This window comes from Andrena cerasifolii, chromosome 1, assembly GCF_050908995.1.
Source record: "Andrena cerasifolii isolate SP2316 chromosome 1, iyAndCera1_principal, whole genome shotgun sequence".
Taxonomy (NCBI): domain Eukaryota; kingdom Metazoa; phylum Arthropoda; class Insecta; order Hymenoptera; family Andrenidae; genus Andrena; species Andrena cerasifolii.
In genome coordinates, this window is record NC_135118.1 from 32121410 (window position 1) to 32144097 (window position 22688).

The window sequence follows — 22688 nt, forward strand, 5'->3', positions numbered from 1 at the left end:
CGAACGCGACAGGTTACGGTAATGCTTGCTATTACGGCTGAAAATTAATCCCCGCGTCGAACGCAAACTGGTCGCGCGACGGTTACGAGCACTCGGTCGACGATCTCTTTATTCCGAACGCGTCGTTAATCGCCGCGCGCTGAGTCACGTGGCTCTGTTTCGCGGGACACCCGCGATTCCGCGCTACCGTCCACGCTCTCCCAGGAAAACAGGATCCGACGAATGCCCGACCGATCCACGCGCATATATGCACCTCTCAGTGAAAAAAGATCGCGCGAATTTTGTGAAGACGGTGTAGAACTTGCTATTTCCCAATATTTGGAAATGTATGACTTTTCTGGTCCTTCCTGTCATTCTACTGAATTTTGCGGCTCCCTTTTATATGAAATTCGCTATCTAACCGCCCTTTCATTTTTCAAACATGCAGTGGCATTATTTTTTTCTAATTAATAATGGCACTCTTAACTCTTGCTCTTGTTATTTTTCAACGTCACATATGTGACGACACTTGTTCTTTTTCTTTGTTCTTTTCTCGCTGTTTCTGTTTGTCTTTTGTTCTTTTTTGTTGCCTCTACTGTATTTAGCGATGGGACTGATACCAATACTATTGATGATATTCAATCAATTCGATATCAAAGTACTCAATAGGAAATATCGATTCGCATCGAAATTTTATGTACTTGGTATCAATTAACGATACCGATTCCAGTTCAATCGATATCATATCAATACTATACCGAATCAAAACCGATTTGATAGTTTCCAAAAATATCGATATTCGTTTGATACTTTCCGAAAGTATTAATATTCGTTTGGTAAATTATTGATACTCGTTTGATACCTTACGAAATTATCGATACTTGTTTGATACTGTACGAAATTATCGTTATTTATTTGATAATTCTGTGATCAGATGGCAAACCTGTTGTGATATCTATTTGATATCTACTTGAAAAAAAAATATATATATATATATATATATAAATAAATGTAATACCTGCTGCATACTTGTACGAAAGTATCGGGTTCGATTTGCAATATAGTACTTCACGAAAATATTATTTATTACCGATCATGATTTGATAATATAACAATTAAGTAGGAGTAGGAATCACTATCGTGAACTACCCCTTTCTTAATAACATTATATAACGCACAAATTTCTATACATTAAGGAATAATGTACATCATTTATTAATAAAAATTCAATTACACTGCTACTTAATTGTTATATTATCAAAACATGATTGGTAATAAATAATATTTTCGTGAAGTCCTAAATTGCAAATCGCAACCGATGCTTTCGTACAAGCAGGAAGCAGGTATTATATACATATTTTCAAGTAGATATCAAATAGATATCGACATTTTTAGGTAGGTACCAAATAGATCCCAATATTTACGCGTAGATATCAAACTGGTATCGATATTCTCGTATAGGTATCAAATAGGTACCGATATTTTTCTGTAGGTATCAAAAAGGTATCGATACATTCGCATATGTAAGTATGAAAGAAGCATCGATTCCTTTTGATACCTTTGACTTTGATATGTATCAATACCAGATTAAAATTTGTAGAACAGTATCGATATGTATCGATACGGTATCAGTCCCATCACTAACTATATTGTCCTTTCTAATGTTCTTGAACCCTTAAATGGTCTCGCACCGTATATGTGTTAAATAAAATAAAATAAAATATGACTTTAGTCCTTACAGCGCGACTACGTTATTTGGCTATCTGCATCTATTTTTCCTATTCACTGTTAGCGTTAATTTCACGTACTTTCAAGTGGTTAGGTTAACAACAACTAACAGCTGTACCTCGCCTTTTGCACTCTTCTACTTTTACACGTCCCTACTATATAATTTCCAACTATTTGTATCTTTCTTGTCCTCTTATACGCTTTCTTTCTTCTCCTCTGTTAACGACTCTAGCATCTACCCAATCGCTGCCACAGCGATAATTGAGAGAATCGCGCTAAGGGTTTGCTCCGCTTCGGACGACCCACGCCTCTGTTGGCTCAAGGTCTTCGGGATAGTCGAAAAAACGAAATGTACCAGGGGGGGAACGACGACAATAAATAACAGCAGAAATTACGCGACTGCTCGCTGGACCTGCGCGCCGATGCGTCCGAGCAATCCTCGATGCAACATTTCGTCGCCAAACAGATCTTGCAGAAAGCACGCACAGCTTTCGGAAAGTGGCTGACGCGAGGCACTAAAAGTCCATCAATTAAAAGCGGCAATCGACGTCGTTCGGAATTTTCATCGTTGGAAAAAGAAAGGAACGGCCCGAGCGTGATTGGAAACACGAAGGCTAGGGGGAGCCAGACAGGCCAAGGAGGATCTGAAGCGAGGGGAGGAAGGAAGGAGCGATGGATAGACGAGAAGAGGAATAAAGGGGGCGGAGCGGGGAGCAAAGTAAGACGCTGGCAAGTACAAGTACGGTTCGATCGGTACATTGGGTATGTTGGCGCGTTTAAGCCGGTAAGGGACCCGATATCATTAATAATAATTATACAATTATATGTAGGCACGGCGTATCGAGCGTATAGTTTAGTGCCGTGTTATTATCTCGTTCTGTTCGAGCCTCGCGAGAGGCCGTGGTCAAGAACACGTAGCCCGCTCTCCCTATAGGTATATGTTATTACTTATAATATTTCATCGTCGGAATTGGCGGTTGCGCTTTGTTTATGCCATGGGAACGTCACGGGGTTATAACTAAGAGTGGAAAACGAGCCGGCCAGAGCGGAGCGTAGCTGAGCGGAGTGGAGCGGAATGTCTGCGATCGCAGCCGCCATCGGGGCTTTAAGCTTCAACCACCGGTTGAGGCTGGCTCGCACGCTTCGCGCCTCGCGTAGGAAGAGACCCGACACCACGCGTCGTCGAGCGTCTCGCGAGATCGAGCGGGGCGCGCGTTTCGCGGTGAATTATAAGCAACGTCCTAACGGCCGGCGGCTGCCACGGGCGTTCTTTTCAAAACGTTTGCTCGCGCAGAATTTAATTAAACGCGCCGCGCGCGCGCGGCTGGTCCGCGGGGATCGGCTGCCTTTTGCGCGTCAATTTTTCCTCGACTATCGCCAGCTGGAACCGCATTTTACAGTTATGCAATCGTAATGCGCGCCGCGAAGCTCGGATGCTTTACGAGCTGGCCGCGGCGGCTCCTCGCGGTCCGAAGCGGAAGGACGCTGCTTCTCCGTTGGACCGTGAGAAAGCGGCGCGCGAGTCACCCGGTTTTTAAGCGGAATGAATCCTCCGTGGCGTGGGGTAGATATCGATCGCGGTCGATTAGAGAGGCCCGCGAACGAGACGCGGATCGATCGCGGTCGGACGGGGCGAAACGGAGCGAAGAAAGAGGAGGACCGGGGATGTTTCACCGGAAAAATTTATAACCCGGCTGATCGATTATAGGCAGAGGGATTCCGAGAACTACTATGCCTGATTAGAAAGCGAGGCATGCACACGAGTACGCATCTGCAGCCCCGCCTATTCCTGCTCGCACCCTTTTATCCACACGTGCACGCGCCCACCCGTCTATATTCATCTAGACCAGCGCGCGCTGGCCTTTATCTTTCGCCGGGCCTGGAAAATCATCGGCTTTCCGCCATAGGGTGTTCTTTCAAGTCAATTTCATGCGGGAAGGTGGGACAGGGGGAAGGAATCACGTGCCAGTGTTGTATATAAACAGAATGATCAACTTGCTGGAGAGTCGAGAGGCTCGTAAGCGTGTTGCGACGCTCCAGCAGCCTGGTTTTCGACGAATTGCATCGATTTCAAGCAGGCCGGCAGCGTGGAGCGGGGGTTGGGGGATGTAAGCAAAGCAGAAATTAGCGAAAAAGATCGGAGATCAAGCGGGGGTTGTTGGAGCGATCTCAAGGCAAAGGGTTATTGTGCGTGTGACGGGAGTTGACCCGCTCGAGGGAGCCAGAACGATAGCCTTTCAAGAGGCGGTGTCGGGCGTTACTCGACCTGCCAGTCTGTATCGGCGCGCAAAGGTGAAACGTGATGGCGAGGCCGATCGAGGTAAATCTATTCCAACGACATGCCGTGGCTACGACAACGCCACCGGCAACGGCATTTAATCGATGCGTAGCGAAGTTTGCGCGATTCGCACGACGTAAACTAATTACCTCGCACTTTGTGCCGGCCACGCGTCCACGTGTAGGTAGGTACCTGCTACGCGACGCACGTCCCACGCGCGCGAACGAGTACGCGCGCCTCCCATCTTCCCCAGGACGCGCCGACAGAACTGGCCACTTTTACGCGAGGAACGCTGTTTTACCCGTGCCGCAATTACCACTGTCTGTTTCTCGTTATTTTAAAATCCAGCGCTGATTAATCGCCTATATGAATTTAACAAATATCGTCTTGTGCGTTTCCTATAGAGTACCTAGTGCGAGGTACAGTGGCTCACAGCCATAATCGTACACTCTTTAATATCGCATAACTTTTGTCAAATTAATCCAAACGACTTGAGTTTTTTGTTAGAAGCTAGAAGGACTAGTTTGCTAAGTGATGTGATTTGTCGTTTTGAAAAAATACACTTAGTCGGTATAGCAAATAAAAAATAGAAAAGGTCGTTTTTTCAACTTTTCTTGTGAGCCTGTAATGAAAATTTAAAAAATCCGTTTGTAGATTGAAATAAATTGTATACGTGTCTAAAATTTCATGAAGGTCGAGAATCGCGGAAATTCCCAAGATCAGCGATTATCTGATGATTTATTATGTGTTAAAATTCTAAATCTTTATTTAAAGTAAACGAACGTACTGTCTAGCATTAGTCTGAAACATACGTTAAAATCATTTTTAACGATAAAAATAGTAGAACGATTAAGAATAATAAAGTCTGAATAAGTAGATACTGTCAGTAAACCATTATGAAGATTTTTGGAATTGCGAACGGAGAAGCAACAAAGCACCTGAAGACATATCTACAATGTTTCGACTTTTCGGGTTTAGACAAGTTGCGATTTGCAACTCGCGCGATTTCGAAATTGCGGAAAGTGAGAATATCATTGTAAAAAGAAGTATAGTTTGAATAGTTATATGCGAATTAATATTATTATCTAAATAAATTATTACTATTATTATTATCCTTATTATTATAAAATGACTATGTTTATTAATTCTGTTTACTTTTATGTTTTTCAAGCGTTCATAAAGTAATTCATATTTTTAAAAAATCCCGAAATTCTCGGGATTAGTTATATCAAATCCCGGGATTTTTTGGAATCCAAAAGAAATATATATAAAAAAATTTTTGATGTTAAACAATTTTATTCAAAATGTAGTAAAAACTAAATTAAAATGCACTAAATACTAAAAAATAATTCTTTTCTTGTACTTCAATTTTGATGGTTTAAATAAAATCGTGGGGCACGATATTTCATAACAGGATATGAATCACCTCAATACAGAAGCAAACATCGAAATGAATTTGTTGTTAGAAAGTTTTCATTCGCATTAATGAAACAAAATATTTTAATCGCGGGATACAGATTGTAATGTGACATAAAATTGATAAACTGCTTCAACTTCTGCTTGCACATGGTGCCCCATGATTTTATTTAATGCGATATTAACACCATCAAAATTGAAGTACAAGAAAATAATTATTTTGTAGTTCTTAGTGCATTTCAATTTAGTTTTTACTACATTTTTAATAAAATTGTTTAACATACAAATTTTTTTTAATAATTTTTTTATTTTTGTAGTTTTTAGTGTTTGTGGATTTACATTTCACAGCTCAGACTTCTTTACAAATATCTTTTATTGCTGTATACAGTTTAACAGTTTGCTTAAACGTTGTAGTGCTACAGTCACTAAAAAATAATTATTTTGTACTACAATTTCAATGGTGATATACAACGAACGCCTGCAAAGTTTTAGTTTTACTATTCATACATATGTGACGGATGATTTCTCGATAAATCGCAAAGCACACAATTAAAATACACGGTACTCAAGAAGGCTATCTCACTCTATTTCCGAAGCCAAAAGCCGTCGACTTTCTGTTTACAGTTTCCCGTTGCTTCTTGCTCGCTACTTATCGCAATCTCGCCCCACCGCATTGTGCCCCTTCTCCATTGACATTCGCGACGTTTAAGGGGGTATACCCGTTTGAACCCTCGGAAAATGTATACATTTTGTGGATTTTTTTACAAGTCAACGGTTTGATGCAGATTTCCCGTTTTTTAACTATGTTTACATAGTATTATGAACTACTTATAAAAAAAGTTTCAGTTAAAAAACTATTGTTTTTCGGAAGTTACGGATACATGTCCGAAAGTCTCTCGATTTTAGACGGCTAAACGGTGGCCCTAAAAACTCGCGCTACGTTCAACCAATTTACTTCAAATTTTGCATGCAGAATCATAATAAGATTCCGCATCGTCCAACGAAGCCTTTTTTTATTTCGATTCCCCGTTTATTATTTATAAAGGAAAAAGGTGGATTTTTCTCTTAGAAAAATTTAACTTTACCTTTGATCTCTCACCATTTCTTTATTTTTCAAAATTTTCAAAATCGCCTTCGTTGGACGATGTGGAATCTTATTATGATTCTGCATGCAAAATTTGACGTAAATTGGTTGAACGTAGCGCGAGTTTTTAGGGCCACCGTTTAGCCGTCTAAAATCGAGAGACTTTCGGACATGTATCCGTAACTTCCGAAAAACAATAGTTTTTTAACTGAAACTTTTTTTATAAGTAGTTCATAATACTATGTAAACATAGTTAAAAAACGGGAAATCTGCATCAAACCGTTGACTTGTAAAAAAATCCACAAAATGTATACATTTTCCGAGGGTTCAAACGGGTATACCCCCTTAAATCCCAGAAAGACACGAATGGTTAGCGAGTTTATCGCCTGCCGTTCGAATTCCCGAGTCCAAGTAATTTGCCTAAAGGCGACGAGTAATTCGTCGCAAGCAAAATCAACGATGCGCGGGGTACGTATCTCTCTTTCCATCTTCTTCCACGGAGGTATCCGTTCTCCGTGCTCCGTTCCGTGGAATCGCGGCGGTACTCCCCGGCAAGCCAGCCTGTGCAGAAGCCTGCCCACGCGGCACACGAGCCACGGCTCGCCACAGGAATTAGGTCAGCTTATCTCGCTAATGAGAAATATAAAGTTGTACCCAAATAAGCGGGTAAATTAAATTTAACAGCCGCCGCTCGGCAATAGGCGCGATCCATCGGTGCGTGTTGGTGTTTGGCGCGCAGCTACGAGCGCGCAATAAAACAGAGACTCGAGCGACAGAGGTCAGGACGCACTTTTCGCCGCGTTACGTCAGGTCTACGTTAATTTACACTTTTCGCCTCTGTGTCTGGCTCGCGCGAAGGGCCGAGAGCAGGCAAACGACACGACAATTGTTTTTCTCATTAGCGGCAGAAGCACGGCGAGGAAAGGTAAGTCAAAGTCCGCGCAAGGCGTTTGTTTATTTCGATACGCGCCACCGGCCGTTTAGCCGCTACGCTTTGCGGCTTTTTCCTCCGAGCTTTGCGCCCAATCGGAGGAGCTCCGCGGCTTTAATTACACGCGGTCGCGAGCCTTTATTAAGATTCGAGTCCGCCACGCGCAGTGTCGGGAATCGTTAGGAACGCGCCCGGCAATTATTTCCAGAACGCTTTCGTCCCAATTATATGCAACACGTGCCGGAGCACCGCGAGTGACGAGAGCTCGATGATCGATGGTCCCGCGATGCCTACTAGCGGTGCCATGATTTTTAGGAAGGCGCGCCAGCCGATGCGGACCGGCGCGATTCGTTGAATCGCCGCCCGGTTCGCGGTACCGCGGCGTTTTTTATCGTTTCAATTATCGAATCGATTCTTTAGCGCGCAAATAATTTTTTCCAGGCGCAGCGGGTTAAATTTCGGGCGATAAATCGTTCGATCGACCGTTTCGGCAAATCGATCGCGCTGATTTATCGGCCGGGTTATTTACGAATTAGCAGCGAAACGATTTCGGGCAATTTTCCGAACGGTGTCGCGCGCGCGCGCGCGCGCCGCGAAACGCCGATACCTTGTAAATCGTTGCGTAATTATTACGTATCGTCGCGCAATTATTCCCCGCGCGAACGGTGGGACAGGGAGCCCGGGCACACGAGCGGACTGTACCGGAGAGTAGACTCGTTTCGTTTGTTCGGTTAGTCCCGGATTATCGCGACAATTATCGTCGTAGAAGCCCCAAGACACAGGGGCGGGAGTGTGCTCGGCAAATAAACTAGGATGCCGGGCGGGGATGATTGTCGGGAGACAGAAACGGGAGCGAGAGATAACGCTGTTCATCTTTCTCGCGTATAAACCGAGGTAAGTACCGGCGGGTCGAGGAGGGATGGGACACGGCGCGGAAGGGCGGGCAGGGTAGCGCGGAGGGCGCGTTTGCTCCGTCGTAAATCGCGAATGATTCCGCTAAATTTCCATCTCGTCGAATGCGAAAGGGGATAGCAGGGACCACTGCTAGGTGGATAGGGGTTGGGTCGTCGATGGTGCCGGTGGATGGATAATGGGCAGGGTGAATGATAATGCCGCGTGCACATTGTACCTTCCTGCCCGCGCCGCCGCGTTTCTACAGGGTGTTCAAAGTGCCGTTGTACGTACGTAATACGCGGCACGACGTCGCGCTTATCCAGAGAAATTCGTACGAGAACTAATATCCTCGTGAGCGTCTCGTTCTCCGGAGATCCAGAGCAGGGGGCCGCGCCGCGACCTTGGTCCCCCGATACGAAGCCGAATTTAAAGAAACGAGCAACAAAATTGGGCCGAGTAAAGACTGGTAGCCCGAATACGAGCGGGCGCTCCTTCAAAACCCAGAATTACGAAAATTATGGAGACGCAGCGACGCGAGAGGCGTATCATGTGCCCGGTCCCTTTTGCCCTTTCTACCATCACCCCCTTAAACACCATTTAAGAACGGTACCGCAAAAAAGGCCCCGATCCCGAACGCGAAAACATTGCCGATCTCCACCGGCCTGTCGATTTTGACAAATAGGTAGCTAAGTAAGCACGGTGCGTCTTTGTCTCTCGACGAGCTAGAACAGTCGCAGTCGAGTTGCTTTCGTACGTACCTCGTACTTACCACACATACCTGCGAGGTCGCCGGTGATCGCGGCGATTCCAGCAAAGAAATAAACGAGAGAGAAAGATCGCGGTGTACGTGTACTTAGCCCGTCCTGTACGCCGTACGGTTCTAGCAATAGCGAGTCGGTCACGAATACCTAATCAATAATTATTACCGCGATACTCTCTATTTTTGCGTCCTAGCCCCCTTCGCGTTCTCGGCGAAGCCTTCGTTCGCCGGAGACCCGCGAACCCACTGCCGCCCCCTGCTACTCCTTCTCCTCCTCCGCAACCACCGCCAACCTCCTCCCCCTACTCCTCTCCTCCTCCTCCTCCTCCTCCTCCTCCGTTTCTTCTGCCTACGTGCACCGTGCCGCCATATTTGCATATTTATAAGGGAATGTAATCGCAGAGCTCGGTTTTCGCCGCTCGTCGCTCGCTACCGTGGAAAGAATTCTCGCAAGATGGCGGAAAGATTCGAGGCAGACATGCGATCCGATTTCCTGCTCTCCCTGCCGATGCCTTCTCGAACAACGTATCATCAGCCCGGCCGATCTAGAAGAAACAATCGTTCCTTCCTTCGTTCTCTGCCGCGGAAACACCGCGGCAGAACGAAAAAGAATAAACCCTGTTCCCGAACGAATAACCCAGTGATTTCCTAGAGGTGCCCTCGCCGGGTCTCTGGCGAGGAGAAGCGAGCTGGACGACGGCTATATAGAGAGGCGCCTAGGTAGCTACCTACCCTGAGAATGCGCTCGGAGATCGCCGAGCAGCTCGGGTTTGTTTTCGGCTGGGAATCGTCGATAAACTACTCCGCGGGCGTAGAATCGGTGCGGTGGTCAGTAGTCCTGGTCGTCGGCTCTTTCCATCCTCCGCGACGCTTTAGAACCGATCGATCGTAGGTATCGCTGGCCGGCGAGGCCTCTTGGGTTTGCTTTGCAGTATGTAAACAGGCAGAAAAGAGGGCAGAGGGGAGCGCTGCGTTGGCGCTTGGGGGGCGAGCCAGAGAGCAAGAGGAGGTAGAGGAGAACGAGAAAAAGGGAGAAGGAGAGAATATGGCTCTCTACACGCTTGTAGCGTTCTCCTGCGGCTTTAGGTGTATGTACGTAGATAGCATTAAAACCGCTTTGGCTCTATCGTTGGACCGATTTAGAGGCCAGCCAACGGATAAGTGGCAGTTCCTCTGCTCTTACTCTGATCGAATATACTCTGGCAACGCGATACGAACGCGCTCCTACTCGCTGGTACTCGTGCTCGTGCCTCTGCTCGCGCTGTTGCTCGTGCTCGTGCTGCTGTTGCCGTGCGGTTGTTCGCTGCCGCAACAGCTCGCGAATAAGCTACCGTACGAAAGCGGCGAGTCACGATCGGCTCGTTACCGGCGATCCCCCTCGATATCGCGAATCATGAAATCACGAAAATCATCCGCTCCCGGAATGGACCAGTCTTTCTTCCCTTCTCTTCCCTCCTCTTCCCCTCTAACCGCTTCTTTCTCGCTCGCTCTCGCCCCCCTTTGCTTGCTTACTCGTCCATCTCCGCGTACCGGAGAGCTCGAACGCGATCGCAACTGATATCGTCGTGCTACTTAGCGAGCGCGTTTCGCATAACGCATAATTCCACGCTGCCCCGTAATTCTTCTTCCTTTCGTTTGTCTCGCACGGGTCATTCCACGCGAAGTCGGACACTTTTCGGAGAAATGTATCGGATTTTGGTGCAACTTGGATATGTTGTAGTCTTTAGGGGTATTTAAACATATCTCGAAGGATTTTTCGAAGTGTCAAGAATTGTGGATGGTACAGCTCTTTGAAATATAGTGTTTACTATTTTTCCAAAAATTATAACTGTTGAACTAATAAACTGGTAAAAATGACCTTTTGGGTGCTTAGAGAGCAGATATAAGAGTGCCTAATAAAAATTATTTAAATTAATAAAAACGAATATTTCACCATTTATTTAGTAATTGTTCTAAGCAAATGTAATTTTATAGTTGAAGGCAACTTTTTAAAAATTTGGAAAAATTGGAGGATAAAGCCCTGTTTTTCCTCTTTATGGACATGTTTTGAAAAACGTGGACGTTTTAAAATTGGCCAAATGAAAATTAAATAAATGTAACGCTGCGTGAAATCACACCGGCTCCACTGGTCGCTCGGGCCGTGCGGTACTCGCAGCGGCCAAGTGGATATACCTGCCACTTTTATATAGGGTATTAATGAGGACCGCTGCAAGGTTTGAAGTAAATATATTGAACTATCTATCTAGTAGATAGGGTTTCTTTATTTCATTCCTAACCTTGTGTGGCCTTCAAGGTCATAGTATATCATATGGTTGAATTTGTCTTGGCAGTGGCTTTCATATTGGATAATCAAATATATAACATTCCATTTAAAAAACTAAAAGTCACCCTCGTTTCAAGAAAAATATTGCGAACACCAAAAATTCAGATACCGTATTATGTCGGATATAAAAAACAGTAAGAGTTTTCCTCCTTCAGTTTCTTTCAAATACTTACCATTTTCGAGAATCCTGTATAAGAATATCAGGTATAGTCGCTTGGCGACCAGTCGAGCCGGTGTGATTTCACGCAGCGTTACATTCAATTAATTTTCATTTGGCCAATTTTAAAACATCCTGGTTTTTCAAAACAGGTCCATAAAGAGGAAAAACAGGGCTTTATCCTCCTATTTTTTCCAAATTTTTAAAAAGGTGCCTTCAACTATAGAATTGCATTTGTTTAGAACAATCACTAAATAAATGGTCAACTATTCGTTTTTATTAAGTGAAATAAATTTTATTAGGTACTCTAATATCTGCACTGTAAGCACCCAAAAGGTCATTTTTATCAGTTGATTAGTTCAACAGTTATAATTTTTGGAAAAATAGTAAACACTATATTTTAAAGAGCTGTAACATCCACAATTCTTGACAATTCAAAAAATCCTTCGAGATATGTTTATATACCCCTAAAGACTACAACATATCCAAGTTGCGCCAAAATCCGAAACGTTACTCCGAAAAGTGTCCGACTTCGCGTGGAATGACCCGCACACAACTTGAACGCGCGCCGTTTAAACGCAGCCTTCAAATTGTCCGTTGTTCGCGAATTATAGCAACGCACTACACGCATAGCAGAGAATGTTTTGAAGAGGCCGACTCGATGATTTCCGACGAACTCGAAGGGGGAGCACCCTCGAGTGCTTGCGTTTATTTCGCGTACAATAAAATCCACAGTTATCTTTCTAATACCAGCTCCAATCAAATTTTAAAGGAACAGAGAGCGCGCGCCGAATGGGGTTGGAACCCCGGGCGGCCAATTCGGTCGATCGGAAATGAAATTTCGATCGACGAAAGAGCCTCGTCACCGCCCCGAGAAATCTAACCTACAATTCGCATTAGCCACCAATTTTTGCGCCACGGGACACCGCCGCTCAACTACCAAACCTACGATCTGTCGCTGCTGCGAACCCTGCGCCGCCATTCGCGAACAAAACTCAGCTTCTTTCGCATTCTGCTCCCTAGATGGAACGCCTAACGAACGCGACAATATTTAAGTACCTGCAGCAAGAGAATAGGCTCCATTCGATGCCTATTGATCGCGCAAAAAAGGCACTGCAGTCTATTACCCTTACTATTTAATTCGCCAATCCTCGCAGGTTACTAAGAATAGTGAGAAACAGAGCGGTTGCGAAAATACGCCGCCGAGATAAGCGAGAAGAGATCCTCCTGTTGCAGGCAGCGCGAACAGCGAGTGCTCGTTGTGGAGGAAGCAGTTGGCGTTTGCAACTATCGCCACGCGGAGTAGCGCGTCTGATAATACCCTGGAGGATCAATCTCCGCGGGGAGCGAAGCCACGGGTGGTTGGAACCCCGGTGGATAAGAGGAAAACGCGATTACCCGGTTAAGAGACCGATTACAAAGTCCATCCCCCGATCCAGTGACCGACAGAACGTCGAAAAAGAATGAGAAAACATCTCGACTCTGCGCGGCGTCGGCGTCCCCTACGCTTGCTTCCGAGCTATTCCACGTCAAAACGGATAGGTGAAAAATTTAGTTTCACCGATTCTCTATACTAAATTTCAACGGCCTATGTCAAGTAGTTTCCGAAATATTTAATCTTAAAGTTTCGAAAATTCAAACAAAATCAGCTGACGCGTCATCACTTAAACTGTAATATCTAGGTCATTTTTAAAGATAATGCCACCGTCTTGGGTTCATTTTAAAGCTGAAGGAATGCTTTCTTAAAATGTATATAGAATATTTTGTTTATTGTTAATAAACACAGCAGTAATCGATGTCAAAGTTTGGAATATCTGCTACCTACTATTGCTAATCTTTTATATGGTGAGCAGATATTCCTACGATTTTTCTCGAGAATACCGAAAACACTGAAAGAAAATTTGTTTTAACACATCGTATATAAATACTTTCCTACGCTAGGCTATTGTTTTGAAAACGCGGACTGACCATGGGATCCGTGCAGTTCCAAGCGGTGTGCACTATCGTAGGTTTTATTTTTGTATTAACTGTTCCCGAAATCTCTCCACTTTTTTAAAAAAAGGCATTTATTAGTTGAAGACTTAACGAATCGAATGGTATTTTTTTTCAAGGCGGACCGTGGGTGGGAACGACGTCAAATCGCGATTTAAAACTTTGACATCGATTACTGTTAAGTTTATTAACAATAAACAAAATATTCTATATACGTTTCGAGAAAGCATTCCTTCAGCTTTAAAATGAACCCAAGCCGGTGGCATTATCTTTAAAAATGACCGAGATATTACAGTTTAAGTGATGACGCGTCAGCCGATTTTCTTTGAATTTTCGAAACTTTAGTATTAAATATTTCGAAAACTATTTGACATAGGCCGTTGAAATTTAGTATACTTTGTTTCTGCAAGGTTATCGACAAATGCTGTAAATTTGAAGAGAATCGTTGAAACTAAATTTTTCATCTGTTCGTTTTTACGTGGAATAGCTCTCCCGTGAAAGCGAGTCTCGTTCGAAGCGGCGAGCATAAATTAGGTTTGCCACACGGCAAAGGAAAAATCTCTCGGACCCACCGGATCGATGGTTGATTCGCGCGGCAGGACAGATCGGGAGACGAGTAATCGCCTGTAAACCGAGCTTTGCCGTTCACTTTGAGCTCGCTGGGTCGTGAAAACCGCGGAACCAGACCGGTCCGGGTCCTGCCTCCCAGAAGATGCTGCTCTGGCGCAGCCGATATCGGCGGAACAGATCGAACTCGACCAAAATTCCAGCCGCTGCTCCCTCGCGCGTCTGCTTTTAAGGCAAATCAAATAATAATCGTTTGTCCCGCGCAGACAGCAGTCAAGGAGCGTGCTAACGCTCTGCGTTGCGCAAAACACCACAGTTCCTATTACTATTTACATACAATCGAATCTATCGCGCATACATTTACATACTACGCAAGTAGGTCGTATACGAGCAAGGCTAACGAATATATTATATAAAATATTTGCTCGACGATCTCTCAACTTTCGCTCGATCACGAAATCGTTGAAGCGTTCGTTTGTCGCTCGATACGTGGACAGGAATGCTCCAGGACGTCGGGTCCGGTGCCATTTGCACGATTTTCCGGAGTCCCTGGCCGCTGCGACTCGTGTTTCGACACGGAAGCAAGTATTTCGATTCGGTCGCACGGTTATTCTAAGTAGTTATTGGATGATTCCTATTTAGGGATCGTCCAAGGTCCTCCTCCGGATCCTTTATTATTTACCTCGCCACTGCAAGCTTCAACGATAACCATAAATATTAATAGTGGATTCGGGAATTAGAAGTGCTCGTCACCGCGTAAAAGCAACAGGGTGGACAGGCTGCTGATAAGATGCAACTGGAGAAGAGTGAACGGGATATGGAGTCGTTCTCCATTGACCTTTCACGAAGTATCGCCAGCGGCGCGGAAAGGGGTGAGGGTGGCGAAGAGAGGGAGAAGGAATGGGAGGAGACATAAATATTAATATAATAGCACTGATTGCGCTAGATCGCAGAGGGTGGTCGGCGGCGTGAGAGGGCCGAGGGTGAGGGAACAGTGCGTTGGGAATAATGCGTGGAATAGAGATGGCGGGGGAGAGAAAGGACGGGCTCGCTGGGGTGAGGAGGAACAAGCAGGGATGGTTCTGGGTTATGTCCGGTAGCATAGTGACACGTCCGAGAGCAGCGATGCGACCACGCGGTGTGAGCGCGCGAGAGAGGAGAGCGAAACGAGCAGCGAAGAGGTGCAGGGAGAGAGGGTTGGCCGGGAGAAAGAGAGGACGAAGAAGCCGAGCACGCGGGGAACGTCCGAAACGAAAACGAGAAGGAGACGGAGGAATCGAGTGAACGTACTTGAGGGAAAGAGAGGCACGGGTGGAGAGGGTGCGGACGCGTTCCACCTCGAGCGTCGGGAGGTTTTCCGGGAGGGCGAGGGTGGCACCACGGGCATTAAATATACACGCTGATTTGTCGTCCGCGGATTGTCACCTCTGATAGCTTTCATTTTGTTGTATATCGGTGGCGGCCGCGCTCGCCCCGCTCGCGCTACGCTTTTCGACGTAATTCGGCCCGCTTGATTGACTTTTCAGCTGGCCTTTATGGCGATATTCGTTGCACGAACGCGCTACTCTCTGCCCCGGCCCCGTCCCACCCTCCCGACCCTCCCACCGCCCCTCCGCACCCTCTCGCCGTAGACACCTCTAGTAGATTTATCGGACAGCGAACGCGTGTCCTGCCGGTTTTTCGTTCGGTTGAAGCCCGTCAACGATACCGTGACGCTTGCCCGCCCGCCTGGCCTTTTCGTCGCGAGTCCGGCCCCGGAGGCCACCGTTGCCCGCGGCCGATGTCGCTCGACAGATTCTCCACCGTGTCGAGCCACCGCGTCACGCACCAACGAAAGACACCAATCGACGCATACCGATCGTTGCCCGTCCAATTTTTTCCCAAATCTGACGCAATTCCCAAATATTCTACCTCCCGTGCGTCCGCGTCTCGTTACGGTACGTTTACACTGCCGCTACATTCCGCTGCGTACGTAACGTACGAGCAACCTTTGGAAACGCTCGACTGGACTGTGCTAACCCTCTACGAATCTGCATTAACAGCTGGCACAGTGTCTTCGACTCTGCGCGGCAGTGTAAACGTTGCAGGTATTCCTTCGCAGCGGTGAGAAACGTGTTCGCAGCAACCTCGCAGCGTGATTCATCGAACGGACGCAACGGACTTTGCGATCGGTCTCCACCGATCAGCGATCTAGCGGCCGAGAGTCCCGCAAACCAGAGGTTCTTCGGCAATCTCCGTCGGCGGCCTGTTTTCGCGAACCGCGGTATCGACGTCCCGTCAACATCCTCGGTCTCGTCGCGATTTTGAATAATATACGCGGCCGCGCATTTGTTTAAAGTCCCTGGAATTCCGATCGTATTGTCCGCCGGTGAAAACAACGCGCGCTCCTCGCCGCGTTGTATTCCGCGCACGACCAATCGCGTCGCGCCGAGAATAAACTCTTTCTTTCTGCGTTTCCCAGAAACTCCGTGCTCTCGAATCTAGCGCGCGGAGCGCTCCGCGATCTTTTCGGCCGCCCCCCACCCCCAGGCTGCCTCTCAATAGTTTTCAAGTCCTACGGCGGATCGCGCTTCGATCGGCGTTCTACTGGCACACAATGCCAGGCGACGTTCTACACCTCCGTTGGCGAACGATTTCCAGCAGGTAAGCAAGCGCTCGCCGAGCGTTTTTCTGCGCTCGGTAATTTTGCAAGCCTGGAAGCGTTCTTCTTCCCCGCGGGATACGGTATCTTCGACGGGGCCCGATGTACTTTCTGCTCGTAAAACTTTTACCGTCTCATCCGTGTAGCTGCAACGTTAGCGCTGCAGTAACCCCTCGGAGCGCGCAATTAGAGCAATCGTAAATTTTAATGTTTCCCATTTGAAATTAATAGGGGCGAACAGTAGGAGAGAACGCGACGACTATCGGGAAAGGAGAACTGCTCGAGCGCAGCGTGGAACGGCGGGGGTGTGATAGGGGAGTTAGAAGCGGGATAGGGGGAGGGAGCAGAAAAAAAAGAAACAGGAGGAGGAGCGTTCGGACTCGTGCGCGCGGTTTCGGTGGAAGCGAAAGCGAAGAAAGCGCGATGCGATCGAAACGGGGACAACAGGAGGCGACGGGAGCGGGCGAACTACACAAAAGGGTTCTCGGGGTCTCGCGAACGGTTCCGCGATAACGTTACGCGGCAGTTATTGGAAATAGTCTGGTCGATCTACCCCACCGTGAAATACACACTGCTCAGCGAACCTACGTCATACCTTGGCGTATGTACATTATTCATAGCCATCGGTGAAAAGGGCGCCAGCCGTATTACGTATGCCACGGGTTATTATGCCCTCTAAATGTTTAATGTGTTTGCCTTCCTTCTCCGGCCACCGACGTGGCTTTATGTTTTACCAACTAAATTACTATTTTTTTTCTATTAGTCCTTCGGCGTTTACGTTGCTTCCATCGATTCGCCCCTCCCACCCGCGCCCTCCTCTCCTCCACGCTCACCCTCTCGCCAGCTGTATCTCTGTCCGCCCGGTACCCCCTCGAGTCCGACCACGCGGCTAGCCTCGGTGCTCGTGCGTGCCCGCTTCTCTCGACATCGTCGTAAATTTTTATACGCCGTTCCCCGAATATTTAATCGGCCGTCGTTGTTAGCCCCCGCCGCGTGCTCGCGTTAAACCTTTTACCTACGAATTATTTCCACGAACCTCGGCGAGCCAGCTTCGCTCTGCCGTTTACGACGTTTATCAAGGGGAACGGAAGACGACGCGACGGGGGATGATCGACGCGTGCCGCGGTTGGCTGCGGGGGCGAGCAGCGATTCGGAAAAATAAATCGCTGCGTGGAAAGCAGCTCGGTTGTTTACGAAATTCCTACCCGCCGGGCGTTCCTTGAGGATGAGGATGCGGAGGGAGGATGGACGAGATCGTTAAAACCACGAATCGCTAAAGCGCGCAACACCGAAACGCGCAACCCGCTGGAAAGTTTGGAATTTACTGCTCGACATATTGGCTGCGAAAGCACACGAAATTAAGGCTAGTAAAACACTTTCCTGACACCTCGTGCCTCCACACCCCCTCCACCTGCCCGCCTACTGCAACCTGCCCCCACCCTCGCGAGCACACCGTTTTCTGTCCGCGATGCTCATCTCTCCTTCATATTTCCACGCTGCTGTACGCGACGATTCAACTCCGCGCTAGAGTTTATTAAAAGGAACGGAGTATGTCCTCAAGATATTCCGCTTTCTTTTTAGATCGTAAGGTCGTAGTTCTTCGTACGGTTGCACGTACTGTAGGATGACCAATACGTCGTGAGTTTAGCGTGTCAACAACTCACGGCTGACCTCGGGATGAATATTTAACGAATCGCAGATTTTCCTATGGGTTAGTTCCGTTTATGTATTTAATAATGCAGAGATTCGTTCGCGCAGTCGGTGCTCTTTCAGGCAATCGTGATTCTACGTTTCTTATCGTTTCTCCGCCTTCCAACGAATTCCCTTTCTTCCGTTTTTAGTCCGGGCGTTAACTCAAAGTGGCAGATAGGATACGACGAATATTCGAGCTGCGGAATTGACAGCTTGATTTATATCGCGAAGCTAAAAAAGTTCGACTTTTATCGTGAAATCATTAGGATCCACTATAAGTTTGAAAAACAGGATTAAAAAATTCAACTGCGTCTATTTGCGTCTTTATAAATGGTGTACGCGCGTGTTTATTCGATTCTTTTTACGTATTCCAATGCAACCGACCCAACCTTTCCCCGTTTCCCATTTACGGAATGATTAAACTCGGCTCGTGGCTCTGTTGCACAGACCCTTTTAAAAGAGTGTACATGTAGTTTGCACAGCGTCGAATGCACCAGCGCGATACCGCTCCCGCCACCTATCGGAGGCAGCGTTAACCGCAGAGAGCCGGCTCGCATTTCCGTTTATTTGTCACTTGTTCTCGTGTATCGGTACACCGGTAGGATAGAAAACGATACGAAGGAATAACAGGAGGGAGAAAATTGGGCGATGATAAAATCGTAAAAATCAAGAAACTTACCAAAAAGACGATTGTAAAATAAACGCGGGATACGGGGGGTAACTGCAACAAACGAAAAATTGAAATATACTGCAAACGTAACCGTGAACATTTTAAAGTAAACATTACAGCAATAAACACGAAACATTTACTTTCAATGCATCATTCGCTTTATTGTCAGAAAATATTCCAGTCAACTGTCCCGCAACAATTCACGTGACGCTTCGCGAAATAGAATTACCCGTGACAGTACACATGTACGATTTCATATACAAACATTCCTCTTCCGCACATAACTAAACAGGAGCTAGACGTAGCGCGATCAAGTTGCTATAATTGGCGCGTAAACGAGCACCAGCGCTTTCCTAGATTTCTGCAAACCTCTTGGCTCGAACAAATAAAAGTTGCAAACGCTCGATTGTAATGACTGACATGTTTGTTTACACGTTTTAATGCGCGCTATTCGCAAGCGAAAGCCGTCGGGCGAGTCGGAAGCCGCCCGTACGTTCTTATTCGTGGCGATGAGATTAAGGTGGAATTGGTTATTGTCAAATTTGGGAAGATGCGGTTTACACAGAACTCGCGCTGAACAACCACTTGTGGATCACAGGCACCAGAGATACGTGCACCAGCGTGTCGGAGGAGGCGGTGCCTCTCGCGAACTTGGACGCGCGGAAAAAGTCTAGGCACGGGAAGAGTGTCGCGACGAAACGATGCTAGATACTCGAGGGGAAAAGAAGCCGAGCGGTCGAAAACGATCGCGTGTTTTCACGGGTATGTCGACAGAAGGCTGTGTGTCAACGCCATGTCAAATTTTCAGCAGCGATGCTCGGCGAAAGTAAAGAGAAGTCGGCAGTCTTACCAAAACTGAACAAACTGGGGATTACAGGCTCTCTGTAACGATCTCCGACAAAAATTTCACAAGGAGAAACAACACAGAATTCACAAAATATTCCGAACCTAGCGGCGAGATGTTTCATGCAGACAACTGCATGTATACACAGCCGACGGTGCTGCCGCGCTCCAACAACGCCCACCACGCGAAACAGTGCCACGACCGCGTAATTTCGAATCGTATTTCTCAACGCTTTCATGAAAATAGGAGATCCACAATGCCACGCCGAGTTTTCACCAAATATATTCGAAATGTATAATACAGAGTACATTTACTTCGAAAAAATTAATCTTCTACGGGCTTCGTGCCCGCGGCAGTCCATTTTGGCTACGCATAAGCAGGATCTTAAAATCCTAACATAAATGCGTATATCGATTCAAGAGACAAAGGAACATAACCTATTGCTAGATTTAAAAGAAATCCGTGCATGGTACGGCACTGGGCGTAGAAAGAAGAAATCTCTCTCTTTCTGTCTCTCTCTCTCCCTCGCTTCGAAATATAGATGAGCAGGGGCGAACAAGTAAGAAACAAGGGCCGGTGGTGAGGGAAAGAAGAATAAGGAAGGGAAATTCGCGTAGGAAGAAGGCGAAATTTGAAACGACACATGTAGAATAAATAGACGAGAGGGGGGTGTCGACGGAAAGGATCGAAAACAAGGGATGGTTAAGCTATGTATGCGGTGGAAGCGACGGCACTGAAGGGGAGAGGGAGAAGGTGGAGACGGCAGTGGTGGAACTTCCACCCACGGGCTCTACCCTCTCTCCACGACCAAGTGTGCCCTCTCCTAGCGCTTGTACCGCACCATACATGCATACTCCCCCCTCTGCTGTGTGCTGTACGCGCTGCCTGACCGACATTCTCAGCCGAGAATTCATTTTACCGACAACCAAGCGCTTCCACGGACGAGGTACGGATAGACCTATCACCTTATGGATGTCGTGTCGCCACCCAAACTGTATTACCGACCCATTTATTTCAGGTCTGAATCACAGACGAGGTATAGAATAGACCCATCACCTTATGGGACTTCTTGTCGCCACCCAATCTGTGTTACCATAATTTGAGGACTGAATTTAGCGACCTCTGTTCATGAACAGCGTCCAACTCAGCAACTACTCTGAAATGAGTTGAAATGCTGAAAGGGGTTGCGTACTTGTATACGTGTGACTTGTTTAGAGAGAGAGTTTGACATAAGAGGGTAGGCTTTTGTTACGGTATGCTTTGGCTCGGTTGGTCAACGACTCACGCGGATTTCTCTCCGAAAATCCATTTTGCGTACCCTTGCGAACCCTTTCACGTATCGTGCGCCGAAAAAAGTATTAAAAATTCACGCTGTTACTGATATTCCCACAAGTTTCTAATGCACTGTTTAATCATTCCAGTGAAGTAATAATAATTGGATTCCGTTTGCCCCTAATATTAGTTTACCGCCAACACTGAAATTTACAGTAAAATCTAATTTTAAAAGTCTCGCAGAAAGTTGCATGATGCATGAGTGTCTTAAAAGTTTGTCTAGCCCTGAGAAATTCATCGGTTCAGTGAAGTGTGTGCATGGCATAGTGCATATTATCTCGTGATTTCTCAATTCACAAGTATCTCACTCATATTTCTCCAAATATTCCTGCAACTATTCACTTACACTAAGTTCAACTAAAACGTATTTATACATTATAAATAATACTACGTGACATGTATAAGCATTAACATTAATGTATCGAACGATTAAACATTGAGAATAAAAGAGAATTCAGTCGGCGCAGAAAATCATTTGCAAATCCAAGGCCAAATGTTACAAATTGCTTGATATCTCGAGTTCTATCGATTATAGTTAATAATAATTTATACTGGGCGGTTAGTGTAAATGTTGTTAACATTATTTGTCACAGCAATAGCCACTGGAATGGATATTTTAGCCGAAAATCCATTTTTGCCGAAGAATTCGCTGGATTTCGCAATTGTAACTAACCGTCGACCTTGTTTTGATCGGGGGACATCATTCCTCGAAGTCTACATAAGGAGCTCACAGATCTTCATGTACTCAGTCGTCGTCGGTCCTCCGGGCTTGAAGGACCTCCGGGAACCCTGGAGCTGCCAAGCCACCTGGATCCACTGGACTTCCTGGGGACCTGGTCAGGGGTTCAACCCTGGTTCTTCCTCCCCCTCCCCCCTGGAGCTGCCGAGCCACCTGGATCTACTGGACTTCCTGGGGACCTGGTTCTTCCTCCCCCTTCCCCTGGAGCTGCCGAGCCACCTGGACCATTCGGAACTGCTGAACTTGCTGGGGACCTGGTCAGGATTTCGCCCCTCTGGCCTGGGTTCGTTTATTCGCTTGGTGCTGATGAAATTTTGGGGTTCGGTAAGTCATTTAAAATTTTATTGTTTCGCGAATGTCAAATCTGATTTCTTCATCTGTCCTATTTCCATGCATACTTTCGAGAATTTTGCGCGAGTCGTTCTATTTTGTGTATTTCTTCGATGGGTTTGCATGATTTATTTTATTTCATGCATTTCTTCGATGGGTTTAAATGATTTATTTCATTTTCGTGAATTTCTTCGATGGTTTTCTCTGATTCATTTCATCTCGTCGATGTCTTCGATGGTTTTCCCTGATTCATTTCATGTCTTCGATGGTTTTTCCTGATTTATTTCATCTCGTCGATGTCTTCGATGGTTTTCTCTGATTCATTTCATCT

General features: G+C 46.4%; 1 protein-coding gene across 2 annotated transcripts in view; it reads right to left on the reverse strand.

The window, feature by feature from the left end:
• Positions 1-20101, reverse strand: part of LOC143375869 (protein bric-a-brac 1) — a 413320-nt gene extending 393219 nt beyond the window's left edge. Inside the window, exons 1-2 of one of the 2 annotated variants that reach the window (XM_076825442.1) lie at positions 19963-20101; positions 19122-19163 (exon numbers count right to left, since the gene is read on the reverse strand). The gene's annotated coding sequence lies outside the window, so the exon portion shown is untranslated. Of the gene's footprint in view, positions 1-19117; positions 19164-19962 lie in introns of both variants that reach the window. The other variant, XM_076825451.1, reaches the window with a different exon arrangement.
• Positions 20102-22688: the final 2587 nt, after the last annotated feature.